The sequence below is a fragment of the Halyomorpha halys genome, unplaced genomic scaffold, assembly GCF_000696795.3.
Source record: "Halyomorpha halys isolate HHAL.00 unplaced genomic scaffold, Hhal_1.1 Scaffold216.1, whole genome shotgun sequence".
NCBI lineage: Eukaryota > Metazoa > Arthropoda > Insecta > Hemiptera > Pentatomidae > Halyomorpha > Halyomorpha halys.
Window position 1 is genome coordinate 583973 of NW_027114440.1, and position 15707 is coordinate 599679.

Here is a 15707-nt window from a genome sequence, read left to right on the forward strand (position 1 = left end):
TTCCATCACTTATTTATGCAAATCGGATTTTTAGTTTTCAATATATTTTATTTCAAATGTTCAAAAATTCAATATAATTTCATTTTTGGTGCCGTTTCCTACATCGCCTCTCAATCACGCTATAGCGTCTAGATATGGTCTCGGATCATAGCTTAATAAAGAGGATAAAGTTCTGAACACTCCCCCCTTACAGTATGCAGCTACGATTTTTAGTTTTCAAGATAACTGTTAATGATATTAGCTTTGAAAAAACCGGTGATGCCAAAAATTTTAATACGTAATAATTTTAGTTACTATATTCTACTACCAAAACTCTAAATTATTTCAATACAAGAAAAGATATAAATGAAAAACACATGAAGCGTTGTTCCCCACCACTCACGTTTCATCTCGAACGTTCCATCGATTCGCAGAATCAATTTACTGCCATAGAATTTTTTGATTTGAAAAATTTGTTAAAAAAGTTCAAAATTTCATTTAGTTGTAAAGTATTGTTTTTCATTGCACATCAATAAATTTGAAAGTGAGATGCGTCTTTGAGTTTTCAAAAATTAATCGTCAACAATTTTGTCGCAAAATCAATTTGTTTCAATTTTCATTTAAAAGACCGCCACTTAATGAAAAAAGTCAACGCCCCCAGAGACCGGATTCAAACCTGCGCCGCCCATAGATTTCAGGACGATTGAACTAGGCCTAACCATCTGACCTATGGACGGCACTTCTTTCAATTGTTGAAAACACCATAAATTGTTCAAAGGGAGCACTTACATGAATATAGAAGTTGTAGAAAAAAAAAGGTGTAAACATAAAAAAATCAACCATGACTTAATATTAGTATTCTCTGTTTTAAAAATAATACTACATTAAGGATTAAATAAGATGGTCAATATATGATTATTTGATGATTCTGATTGATCTTTCTTATTTTTTTTTTTCAAGAAAATAGAATACATCTTTTTATTAAAAAATATTATTGCGTCTTTAGTGATGATGAGCTAATAATAAATTACCAACAAGGTTGCTTGTTCTAAATTACCAGTAGGATTTAAACAGTAATGAATTCCAAATCGGTTGGACCAGAAGTTAATCAGGATCATAGCAACTTTTATGGTTGTATTTTGGCAGCTACATGCAAAGCTTTTACATAAGGTAGGTAGGTGGAACAACTGGGGCCATAATTTCTAACCTAATTAGTATTTTTTGCAAAATGATTCTTTGTTTCTCCATGAAGGAATTTATTGAGTTAGCTTGTCTAACACAATAATTCGTACATATTTGTCGATAATATTATACATTATGAACTAAATAAAGCATTAACTAGGAATTGGAGAACTTTTCGATACTACTCTACTGATAAATTTACATCATTTACTTGCCTCAAACCCTTTAATTGAAGTAGTACTAATAAAAAAAGGTTTAGCTCTTGTACACTTATTCGTCTAGACCAACTCTAAATCTACCCAATCAGTCTTGACGCAATACTCCCACCTACGCTTCGGTCTATCCCTCGGACGTTTACAAGTTCAGTGTTTATTAACATTTTGTGATCTGTCTGTTTCTAACCCCTACAATCTTATGCGCAGGAATGCTATAAATTAAATTATATTTATGGATTGCAATTCCCTCAATTTTACAAAAACATCGGTCATTGAAGCAATATACAAGTTATTTATAATTGTAGCTGTATGCTTTGCTGTATATAATAGTCAGGTTTACAAATATCCCAAAGATGTACGCCACGGGACTTCCTTAACAATTACAATTTATGTTTAAGACTTATTTACATGCATTGCTTTCTATGTTCTTCTTATAAGAATCATTGGTATAGATTGGCTTTCATTTTGTTTCATCAGTAATGTACATCAAAGATAAACGATCAAATTTGTTAAATCCTACCAGCTTTCGATGACAGATTCCTGTCCCTGGCTCCAGTAACCGATCATTCATTTTTGTGGGATTTCATTTTATTATTTTTTTTACTAGGAAAAACATTACCACTTCATCATACCGTGCAAGCTGAAATTTTGACATATCAAGTACAGAGAAACGTATAACTAAATATCAATCAATATATTGTGAATTTACATCATAAACTACTTTATAGCACTTTAAACTAGCTTTAATTTGTTAGCTAACAAACAACTGTTTGTCTAATGATTCCTAAGATATAATTTTTCCAAAATAAAATCACTAACTGCTAATTTTTCACTAATATTTTACGAAATTTCACTAATGCTTTCTAAAAAAAGGTAAATTTCGTGATCTATTCAACGTAAATAAATAGCTCTTTTAGGCCTCACATTTTAGCAATTTTCTTCTACTTTTAAATTTTTTCTATTAGGTTTTCTAGTGTTGTAGGAAGTTGTGAAGATATGGAGCTCCGAATGAAAAATTATTTTTTAAGTTATGAAACAGCCGTTATTTTGGAAAGTAGCATGATCTGACTGGCAATTTCTCATTTTTTTATTGATAATGCAATAAAAAAAAAAAAAATAATAAAATCTGTACTGAACATGAAGGGTTAAAGGTGCAGTACTTAGTAAGGAAGTAGTGTTACTAGACCAACGGTTGTACAAGGGGATGATTCGGTAATAAATACGCTGGACTGCCAGATTTGATAATGCAATAAAAATTCGAAAAGGTTCTATCAAAGTTTTTGTCAGATAATGTCGATTTTTTTGCACTGGCTCTTGGACATTTATACAGGTGAAACGAAAGGTGGAATTTATTAGTAATTTTTATTTGCTTTCAAAGTGTATTATTATTTCTTCTCTTTGTGAGTCTGTCACCATCTGAATACATGCAATTCTCTCTTTCATGTAGTGAACCCCCGTTTAATCAACATATATACAAGGAAATGGTTCGAATATTTGTTAAAAATAAATTCTTCAACTACAAGCCGATTCACAAGTTATTTTTCCAAAATGTTTCGAGTTGTTAGAGAGAAGTTTAAAGCTACTGAAATCCTGGATCTCTTTGGTAGAAAAAAGTTAAAAACAAAATTGAATATTATTGGCGGGTAACTCAGAAAGTAAATGATTTTATATTTACAAAAACTACCAAAACCTGAAAACGCTTCAAGTGAAGTAGGTCAATGAAATGTTTTTCTAGGGAAAATTAAATCATATTCGCTTTTAGCGTGGTCGGAAACTCATAAATATTATTTTGCAAAGAAATTAATGATTAGAAATTTTTGAGTTTGATTTATTTGAAGGATCTGATTTCCGTGAGTGCTGCTATTATTTGAATCGTGATTAAATTTCCTGGCAAAATAAAGCATTTAATTCAGACTACTATTTTACAAGATACTACCTATTGAATTTTCACTCTTATTTTTAAACATTTTGTTGTATAATTTAAGAATTATTTATTTTGATCATAACTTGAAAGGCGCTGATCATTCTAAACGATAATTTGAAAAACGGTTAGCAACATGTGTAAAGACATCAGATATTTTATTTAGTGTTTAGTATATACTAATAATATAACGTTGGACTTTGTTGGGAAATGAAAAAAAAAACTATCAATATGCCTTATAAAGAATAATAAAACAAATACTTTTGGGTCCTTATCACTTAAGTGGTTTCAATTTAAGTAACCAAAACAGGAAAAAAATTATAATGCATTTTTAAAATTTAACTTAATAAATTAATTTTATGAAACTTCATATTCTGTTTATTCAATCTAAGTACATCCTCAAAATTTAGCAATAGGGAAGCATTGTCGGATCTGCTATTTTTTTTTTATTATCACAATACCCTGACCGCGACCAGGATTTCTGCAATACCACCATTGGCCAAAAACATCAAAACCTATAACGCTCATAAAAAGAGAACGTAAAAGTGAGTATAAAGGCAGTTAGAGTAGTTTGTGTTGAGTAGACGCAGGCGCAGTAGAGGACACAGTGGTCCAGTCCCTACCGCGCCACCGACGGAGACGTAGACCTGGGAGAACTAAGCCGCACTCCACACCACAATACCATCGGCACCCGAAGCCTCAGGAGTTCAGATCGTCAGGTCAGCGACAGGTATGTCTATGTCGTCTTAAATATATTTAAAGTTATAGCGTGGTATATACATATAACTTTATATACCGTTTCCGTACCTGTTATCAGTAATTGTCTTATCACTGATGTCCGATATCATATCAAATTTCGTAACATAGAAATCATATAGTTTGCTCAAATAATATCAAATAAATATGTATTATTAAATATTATTTTTTATTATAAAAATAATAAAATACAAATATAATCGCACTAAAACGAATTTATAACAACATATAATATGTAAGAAATATTTAATAAAGCTAAAAGGATCTTACTTATTGAAGATATAGTTCCTTTCTATAAGCCACCTCTAAAATACATAAGGGTGAGCTAGGGGTTGTACTATGTGTGATCCATTCTCCTATGTCCCGGATCAAATTTCCCCAGCTTCTTATGAAAATATATTATTCTTTTATATTTTCCATTTTAAAATTTAAAAAAATCATGTAAAAATTACAGGTATCTTAGATATAAACATTGATAAAACTAATTTTTAATTTTAGTTTCATAATTTAGTGATAATAACATAAATAAAAAGGCTATAAATTAAAACATAATGTATGTTTATTTTGATTATTTGTTTATCATATCAGTTTATGAAAAATAATAAAATATCTGGTGTGTCCAGTCACACAATTTTCCTAATTTTTGAATAACTTTAAAACATTTTTATACTTTTAAAAATTCAATATGCAATATATATTTAATAACCCGAAATGGATGATTGCTTTTTTTGGACCCTAATACTAGTTACAGTTTATATCAAAACACCCCTTTTCAATGACGTACAATTAAATTTTTTTATTACGGATGTTCATAAGTCTGTTTAATGTAATTAATACATTTCGCATTTTTATTTATAAGATAGTAAGGAGTAATCATATAATCTATAGTATCAGTGAATGAACTGGTTTTAACAATAAATAAAAAAAAAAACGATTATAAATTAAATTAATTACGGCACTGTTGATGATTTGCAATAATTTTAAACAATATAAGCGAGAAATGAGTAGATAAAAATAAAATTACTTCCATACAATAAAGCACGTTTAATTAGGTCAATGCTTCAACCCCGAGCCCCAATTAATCAGTTTATTGAACAAACACATTTCACACTCAGATTATAATGGAAATAAATTTATTAATTTTTTGTAATGAGCAAGAAAATTAATTCATGATAAATTAAATTGAATATAGGTGAGATATTGTTGACCGTAGATGTAATTTCAGAAGTCGGTCGCCGTGAAATGCATTCAAAAGAGAGTACACCCAAAAAAAGTGCCAACTTATTTTTAGGATGTGCGGACGTTTCGGCCCAAGTTTGAGACCTTCGTCACTTATAAATGTCGGTTCACATTTGTATAAGTATGAAAATCATGACTATTTATGAAAATTGGCATATATGAATAATGGACAATGGCAACTGGAGTAATAAGAAATGAAAAAAAGAATAAGATATGAAATAAATAATACTTAAACATATTTAAGTTAAAGTTACAAAATGAAGCTATATAATATATAAAATTATATGATGTAAATAATATACATTTACGCTGCTTTAATGCATATTTTTCTATCTATATGCTTATGCATTAAATATTTTAATTTTGTTATGTTTGCTTAAATTACGTTTAGGTATTATATATTTTACATTTTATTCTTTCATCACTTCCATTTTTCATAATTCTTATATGATGTTTATTGTTAGTATTAAATGGGTGATTTTTTTTTTATTATTCAAACGATTGACTTCATATATCTTGCTAAACTTTATAATACGTTTAATAATTTATTATAATTAAAATGTGATAATATGGTCAGGGGGTGGAGTCAGCAAATAAACAAAAAAATATTCATTTGTGCCACGTTTCGACCTGATTCAGGTCTTTATCGGGGCTAAAAAACATAGAGAGTTAACCACCATAATTCAGAGGAACATAAAAATTAAAAGAAAAATTACATAAATTTTTATGTTCCTCTGAATGATATTTGTTATTTTATTTCTTTTGTTAAAAAGAATAGTCCTAATGAAGACAAGAAATTCAGGTCAAAACGTCGGGCATGAATATTTTTTTTTGTGTATTTGCTGAATGTAGCCCCTCCTCCCCCCGATCATCTCCACATATTAATCTACGGTCAACCATCTACACCTGATTATAATTAAAAGTTTTGTTTTTTAACAATAATAATACTAAAAAAATATAATAAATACTTGTTAATAGTTATTATTAACGTTAGGAAAATATTGAGTGAATTCTATTAGGTAGTGAATATTTTGTATAAAATTTAATAAAAAAAAAATAAGTTTGATATAAAGACATTTTAATTTATAACTTATATTTCTTCCTTTTTTTTTTTTTTTTTTTAGTAAAATGGTTTTGTAAGAAATAATGAAGCTAAGCGATTATAATCGTGAGGTAAAGTATTTTTTTAGTATTTTAAACATAAATCAGTATTTAAAGATACAGTTTTCCAAATTTATGTTACTATAGCTTATTAATAAGAGAAAAACTATTTTTACTAACAAATTTTATTTTACCATCCATTATATGTTTTTTTTTGTTTTTTTTTTTTAATTTTTAACTAACTCACAGTGAAAGTACAAGAATGAGATATGTAACAACGAAGATATATACTTCTTAATTTCTTAATTTAACTTAAGGTCCTCTAACAAACTCAGAGTGTTAACGAATCGACATTTGCTTATACGAGTATACTGTTGAATTAGCACGTCTTTTGAGACAATAAATTCTAAATAAATATACATTTATGTAAGTAATCAATATCTATGTAGGCTAAATAAAGGGAGTTAGTTCACTCCACAAACATATTCCTCAGACAATGAGGATAATAAAATTTGTGCTTAAGTAAAGTCATTTTTTTTTATTTATGAAGTATCTCACGCAGTAGTAAACAACCAGTGCAAAAGTGTTAGCCAATTAATTCCCTTCAAAAAATGACAAAAAAAAAGATTTTTTTTTAAAATTATGGACTTGACTCGCTTTACGCAGAAAATCTTGGTATTATTTACCGAAATGCTAAAACCTCTTACCTTATAAAACATAGTAATTTGTAATTTAATCATTAAAATAATATATGATACAATTTTACAGGTGATAATAAATCGTCTGTCTTCTTGTTTTATTTAATTATTTTTAGAAGAAGAATTTTAATAATAAAAATGTAACAATATATAAATATAAATAATAATTTAAAATGTTTATATATCTAACGTGTTTTTAAAATTTTTTTATAAGTGTATAAAAAAAATCATTATCTAAAAGAATTGATTCAACAATATTTTCCTAGAGCCATTAAAAACTATTACCTGTATTTGTTATTTATTTTTTAAAATATTCTTATAGTTAAAAAAAAATATATAATGAAGTCCACGAAGATACATCGCTAGACCAGAAGTGTAATAACGCAACTGTAAAATTTTTGAAACTCTTAATTGTATTGGCGGTCTAAAAATAAATGCATTTTTTAGACCGCCGATACAATTAAGTCAGTTTCACAAAATTTACAGTTGCGTCATTATTCTTTCGGAGCAGTGATATGTTAGTCATTCACCTGAATTATAAAAAAACAAAAATTAATTTTCCTTTAAAATAAATAATAAACGTTAGTTGATCACATTATCGATGGAATATAAACACGGTTTTCCAAAATTCTCTGTTATATAATTTTTTTTTGTATCGTAATGTTACAAACTCTTAAAATTAATATTTTATTAGTATTGGGAATGATTTTTTTTTAATAGTAAAGATTATTCATGGTCTGTGAATATTTATATGTTAATAATTTATAATTAAAACGAATTTAAATTCTTGAATAGTCCAATATAATACAATTTCAAATCGATATAAAAATTAAATGTTTATTCTATTTTCGTTCAAGATCTGTTTTAAGGCCAACAAGTCTTTTGGTGAATCGGATTGGACACGTTCCAAAGGTATTTTGTACTCTTTGCCAGTTTGATTTTCATACATTCAACGTATTTTTCGTGTCCATATGCTTTTAATAATTTTGTCGAAAATTTATCATGTTCAATGCTGCGATATGGTTGTATTTGATATATTTGTTTACTTAAAATCCAAATAGTACCGTCTTTGTAAACAAACACTATATTGAAGCTAATAATAGCCTGGTTTTAAAATTAAACTACTTTTATAAAATCATATAAATAAATCTTTACCGCTACAAACCATGAAGGGTCAGGGGTGCAGTACTTTGTAACGAAGTACTGTTGCTAAGTCAACGGTTGTGAAAGGAGGTGAATTAGTCAAAATCACGCTCGACCACCAGATTTTCCCTTTATTAAAGGTACCCAATTTATGAGGTTGGGTGGACTTCGGAGAGATCCCGAACCCACAAGATTGACTCACGGTTACAGTAACACAATAATAATTATCTGTCACTGACGTATTTGAACCCGGATTTAGATTCAAGTTAAGCCACGCCACTCCCTCTATAACATCACATAAGTATATTAAATTATTTTTTGGAGGTGCATAAGCCACCATAGTTATAAGTGTACAGTTACTCACGTTATTGGGTCATGTAAAAAATGTCTGACTTTTATGGTCGGTTAAGCCTATAAATTTCGGCTTAGTGTCGATGGAAAATGTATGACTTTCTTTCAAAAAATGTTTGATACAATAACATAAAACGTTTTATACTTATAAATTTACATATTGTATTAAGTACTAGTTCACAACTATCACTCTAATATGGTGGAGGGCATACATACTTATAAAGAATTTAAACTTTAGTCTAGGTTAGATTATACTTGATTACAATTAAGGAAGTGAAAATTTTATCAGCCCCACCATGTCCCTTTTTTATTTGGAAAAAAATATTATAAATGAATAAAACCACCCCTTACCCTTCTCCCCCTCTCTTTAGCTACACCACTGGTGTCTGTTCACAAGAATATTTCCAAGATTGTTTCCTATAAATTTTTAATAATCACCTATAAAAATTAACCAATTGATCAACCATATTTTCATTTCAATAAAATAAGTTTTCCATGGCATTAATTGGATGTGATAATTATGACTCTTTTTTTGGTTTTATTTAAAACACTTTTATCACTGCAATGAAATTAAATATGATCAATTACATATATTTTTACATATGACAATTAAATTTATTATTCACATAATAATGAATTTTAAACTAAAGTATTTTATTATATATCTATTCATTACTTTTATTTAAAGAAAAGTTTGTCAAAAATATATCCCTATCAATTATTTCATTATTTTAAATATTGCATGTAATAAAATAATACTGTGAGGAATGTTTTTGCAACATTGCTATGGTTTAATTTGCAAGATTAGTATAAATATAATCAAGAACAAGATTAAACTTGATCCATAAATGATCAAATTAACATTATTAAGTAAGATATTTATGTATAATATTATTTAATAAATTGTATGTATAAGTAATTATAGATGTTTTATATATTTTTTCATTGTTATTTTAATATATTGATATGTACAAATGTATTTAATTAATCATATTAAATTTTTTAATAAATAATTCAAAACACTATCCAATTATAGTCTCAAAACTTTTATTTCTTTTACACGTCCAACGTTTCGGCCAATTCGGCCATCTTCAGGGACAATCTACTCATTACCACTTCATTCAGGCTATTCTGCCCAGGTCAAAACATTTATCTCTAATTAGTCAATTATCCATTAAAAACCACAGTCAAAATTATTTCTCTGTAAACACTATTAATACACTTTTATCACTCTATAAATAGTGTTTACAGAGAAATAATTTTGACTGTGGTTTTTAATGGATAATTGACTAATTAGAGATAAATGTTTTGACCTGGGCAGAATAGCCTGAATGAAGTTTTTAGAGTGGTTAAATTATAAGTTTTTATAGTGGTAATGAGTAGATTGTCCCTGAAGATGGCCGAATTGGCCAAAACGTTGGACGTGTAAAAGAAATAAAAGATTTGAGACTATAATTGGATAGTGTTTTGAATTATTTATTAAAAAATTACCAGTCTCAAGAAAAAATTTTAAGATTATAAATATTAAATTTTATTAATTTTAATGTAATCCTAAAGAAGGGACAAAAGACTGAAACCTTGATTTTATGATACATGTATTTTAAATATAATAAGCAAAATAAAAATAAAGAAAGAAAGAATTATAATATTTACATCCTATTAATCAATCCTCCAAATTTTTTAAGTATATTATTTAAAAAGACAACTTTTATTACTTGCAGTCGTTATCAGATTCTTCAGATACATAAAAAAAAAAAAAAAAAAATATTGTGGGATGTTTAGAAGTAACTTCAAACATTGATTAGAAATCAATTTAGAAAAATCATGCCTGTAAACATGAACTTATTGTCAGTGATAAGCTATCCTTTGTCACATGCTTCTTTCCTAGTCCTCACAGTGACCATTCCTATGCTGTTGAATGGGTAAGAGTGATGCGACAGATGCATAAGAAAACTACACAGTGTGTATATAGCTTATAGGAATTCATACCAAGCAGTTGAACAAAAGAACTATCCATGTCAATAAAGCATACTTGGATCCAGTGCATGCAGCAAGCATCTTAACATCTTGTACATTATAATATTATATAAGGATAATGTTTCGAAAGATGGTAATTCAAATGAAAACACAATTTTTATGGTAATACCCTATGTCGAGGTACAGTATATAAGTATAAAATCATCCAGTCCCAAAAATGGTTAAACATTTTAATTTCATTTTAGGTTAGGAAAACAAAGTGCTAAATTCCAAAGAATAATACTAGCCCAATTCAATTTAAATGTAAAAATAACGCATTTTATTTATTAAAGCCTAACTTAACATATTGTTGATAAATTAAATAAATATACATAAATTTGCCAATTTGTCTATTACTTCTGAATTCAGTTTATTATTAATTTTAATTGTCCTTAAGTAATGTTATTATCATGGATCCGAAGTAACAGTAATATGTCAGTATCACTTTGTTAGTCAACTGAAAAACTCAGAAAACTATACTTGTTAGGATAGTATTTTGAAAATCAAGCTACTTTATTGTTATAAGTTCAACATTCCTGATATTGAAATAAATTATCCCGTATTCTAAATTACAATTTCTTTTATGACTCCTCACTATCAGTAATTGTTTTTATTATATAATTTTAGCTATTATCGAATTTTTTTTTAAGGTGTCATTCTGAACTAAAATTTTAATATATTCCCTATATTAAAATATATCAATAGAATATGATCTTCATATATATATTAACTACACATAAAAACAAAAGGATTTCATAGTTTATTGTAATAAAACTAATGTTGTTTACTTTCCTTTGGAATTATATAGCTATACGATTACTGTTTTTATGATATTATTAAGACTTTCTATTTTTTTATTTCAAATTTTGGATATTGATTTAATTATTAATATCTAACTTAAATATTTTCTATTGTAGGGCAGTATTTCTCTAAACGAGGAGTATTTAAATCCAAATTTTACTTTAATGTTCCAATATATATTATATAAATTATATATAAATAGTTATTGTATATATTTATTGCTATTAGTATTTCAAATCATATTTCACTATGCAGTGTCTGGGTGTATCTTTATAAAAGGAAGGGCGAGATTAAATAATTTATAACAGGTGCTTTAAATGTATACACCACACTTTTTAACATTTTAGTGCATATATATTCATACTGGCCTACTCGTATTCATTGGATAGCTGATAGACTTTTATTATTATTTTTAGTACAACTTTACAAAGAAGCAGACATCAACTAAATATGAATGTTAATAAATTATTACTTAACATTAATTGTATTTAGTTTATTCAGACCAACCTGTATTAAAAAAAACAAACTTTTATGTGAACTCATATCATTTTAATAAATGAAGTAACCAATATTTTATTTGTATAGCTCAAACAAAATGTATTTATTCCCAAATTTTAAACCAAGCTTCGTAATTTACCATTAACTTTAGAAAAATACATTTTGAAGTCATTAAAAATCAGGTAAATAGTACAATTTATTAAGCAACCAGGTTAAGGCAAACAATTATAATAAACATATATAGAGAATGCTTATTATTTGTAGATGTAGTTAAATAAACATTAGTCTGAGATCTGAATTAATTGAATTTAATGTAACATTGCTAGTCTAAATAGAAATATAAAAATATTACAATAAATTTAACTTACCTATTGATTGGATCGAAAAAACAGTAAACTCTTGAAATTAAAATATTCTTGAAGTTTTAAAAGAATATAAGTATGTATTTTAGAACTTGGTATTGAGCAAAGAATTCTTTAAACGGTCAGGTGAGGGAACTGCCACTTCTCAGCCAATCAGAATTCTCCATAGCTCTGGTATCTAGGAACCAGTACCTTTTTTACAATTTCTATCTTATAAAAATCATTTTGCTCCGTAATGATGTCGTAATTTAAGCTTTATAGAGAATGAATTTTTTTATATGTTTTAATATTATTGAACATAAATTTATAACTGGCAAATGAATATGTAAAGAAAACGATAAGTTTTTAAAAATTATATTCTTCTCACAATATGAATCTGAATACATCCAAAAATGTAATCTTTTCTTTATATAGTTTTAGATTTTATTTGAAACACTGCATCAGTCGTTAATATGGAGTTATTTCTTATAATATAATAAAATAGCGGTTGCCAGATAGAAGTATTATACTTCATACTAATGAAATTACTGCATTATATAATTATTGAAATATAAGGTTGTTTAGGGGGGGAAAACGAGTAGTCATTACATGTATTATTAACTGTAATTATGTAAATGAATAGTATATAATCATTGAGCTAAAACGATTATTTAACAGATAATAAAAAATCTGAAAACAAAATTTAAATAATTTATAGTTTATAATTAAATAGTGATACATATAAATGAGGACTTACTATACTTAGGTGCACTCAAATATCTACAGAAAACCTTTAAAATGAAGGTCATATTCATAATTACTTCATAGTTTAACTACAACACATAATTTACGGTTCAACCCTAATTTCACTGATTAGAAAACACTAATTCATATATTTCTATAAGTTCTATGTCATTGGAAATGTATTATAAAAACATTATTCGTCAAACTAAACGAAAAAGGTAGACTTCAGATCACAACATTCAAGTGAAATATAATGGCGTGATCTAAACGATACCGCCTTCATCACTGATAGTCAAATTAGCATTACTAAATAAATTACTTTACTGATACCCGGAAATATATTTTTCAAATAAATATTAATTTACTAGAATCATTTTGAAAGATAATTAAATCAATAATAATTATATTAACAATTATTATAATACTTTGCGAACTAACTCATATAAATAAAGATGTCTCAATTTATTATTATTATTTTATTTTTTTAATGTTTTACGCTCAATTATTTCGAATTATTATTTGTTAATTTATATATTTAAAAAGACTGATGAATTCGACTGATTTACATGTTTGTGTATTAATGTATATTTTTTAAAGACTTGAATTTGACTTTTTTCATAAGCTCAGTCCAACTCAGGTGTTCGTTCGTTTAAGACGTCTCATTCTAATTACTGGTTCATTTTTTTTTTTTTTTTTTTTTTTTTTTTTTTTCAAATTATCATCTATTATTACATTTTATTAAGTGTTGGGAGTGTTTTTCGTCCAGTTTTATAAACTTATAAATGATAAAACATAATGTGGTAAGAATTATACATAGCATGATTCATTTATGTGAAATTTATTTCTAATTCTAATATGGCGGAAGCAATCAAGTTGAAGAAAGAATAATTTTACTACTAATGTTTTGTAAGTACTTATATATTGTTTTGAAGTTGAGTCAGTGAGAATATGTGGACAATTATTTTTTTATTTATTATTAGTTGTCCTGATTATTTGATTTATATATTTTCTTTCAATATAAAAATTTAACATATTTTATAAAAATGGGAAATTATTTAAGTAGTGTAAGTACTTTTATGGAATACATACTAAGATTAATAGTATGAATACATTCTTAGCTACATTGATCAGACTTATTTCTTAATACTGCCTTGTTCATTATTGTATATGCCTAAGTGCCACTAAAAATCAAATAAAATTATTAATAATAGTTTGGAGTTGAATAGAAAAAAAAAGGATAATAAGTTATGATTTATATATTTCTAACTCATAAATACTTATTTCATATTACTAGCGCTTCAGAAGTACACCTCAGTAAAACAGAGTTGTTAATGCATTGGAAGAATTATAATAAATACTATTACATTTACATATATAAAAATATTATTAAACAATTCTTATCTCGGCATATTGGTTTGATGACATATCCATAGTTAATTATACAACTTTTATTTTTGTCATTCATAACCTACATAAACTATTTTGCTATATCATTTGAAAAAAAAAATTAATCTTATAAAGTGATAGCTACTTAGAATATAGGATATTTGATATGTTGTCATTGGCATAGCTAATCAAATGCTCTATAGGAGCCAGACAGTTACCTGGATCGGTCATCTATCTTCCCTCTCCCTCAGAGATACCTACCTCTCTGTATTTCATATAGAAGTTTACAAACAATAGTTAATATTAATTAATGATTATTACTAAATATTTTTATTATTTTTAGGCATCTGACTGGCAAAATAATTAATAATTTAATTTTTGTTTTCAAACATTTTTTACGAATGGACAGATAGATGCCAAAGAGGATCGAGATTTAAATATATGCTAATGAATTTTGCAATGAATCCATTGTTAAATTAAACATTAATGTTCTATCTGCTTACATATTGATGGCTTACTTCAGAGTGGTGCTGAGTACATTTCCATTAGCTTTGCGAAAAATACAATTAAAGTTTATCTATTGTAGGAAAACTATAACTTTTCAATTAATTATTTGACTTAATAATAAATTGAAATAAATTCTTATTCTTTTCAGTCAAAAAAATAACTGAAAAGTTTTAATTTTTAAAAAATAAAGAACATTTAATTATATTGTTTGTAAAGTCAGTGTATATTTAAGCCATCAAAATATAACACCATCCACATATATATGTATTTTAAAAGATATTTTTGTTTTAATATATTGTATTAAATGATGTTACAGGAGATGTGACTATCTAATTTTAATGGTTTGGGCATGATTATCCATAGTTGGGGGAGGGGGTTAATCATATCCACTTTGAAGTTGGCTGTAGAGGGTGGGGGGGGGGGGAAGGAATGCAGTCGATGAACTTAAGAAACTAATAAATAAAACTTATTTTTTATCAAATGCCAACATTTTGGACTAAATATTCATCAGGACTAAGTAAAACTTATCTGATCGGTAATAGTTTTAAGTGACGGTAATAGTTTTCAAAAAAACAGAGAGAGAACAGTGTATAAAGAAAATATTCTACAACATTTTTGATATCTTCCTATTTTTTATTTTTTAAGATATGTCAATTTTCAAAATCAAATGTGATATTTATAGTTGTACTTATATTAATCGTAAACCTATGCAATAGAAAAATTTGCTATTTTACATAGTTTATAATGCATATATATAATGCATATATATAATGCAGTTTCTATTATGTTGACTAATTTATTTGTTTTTTAGATACCTGACTTCAACATA

At 26.7% G+C, this 15707-nt stretch overlaps 1 protein-coding gene across 1 annotated transcript in view; it reads left to right on the top strand.

Moving 5' to 3' along the window:
- The first annotated feature begins 3927 nt into the window (after positions 1-3927).
- Positions 3928-15707, top strand: part of Octalpha2R (alpha2-adrenergic-like octopamine receptor) — a 617568-nt gene continuing 605788 nt past the window's right edge. The window contains exon 1 of the mRNA XM_067051627.1: positions 3928-4027. The gene's annotated coding sequence lies outside the window, so the exon portion shown is untranslated. The remainder of the gene's footprint in view (positions 4028-15707) is intronic.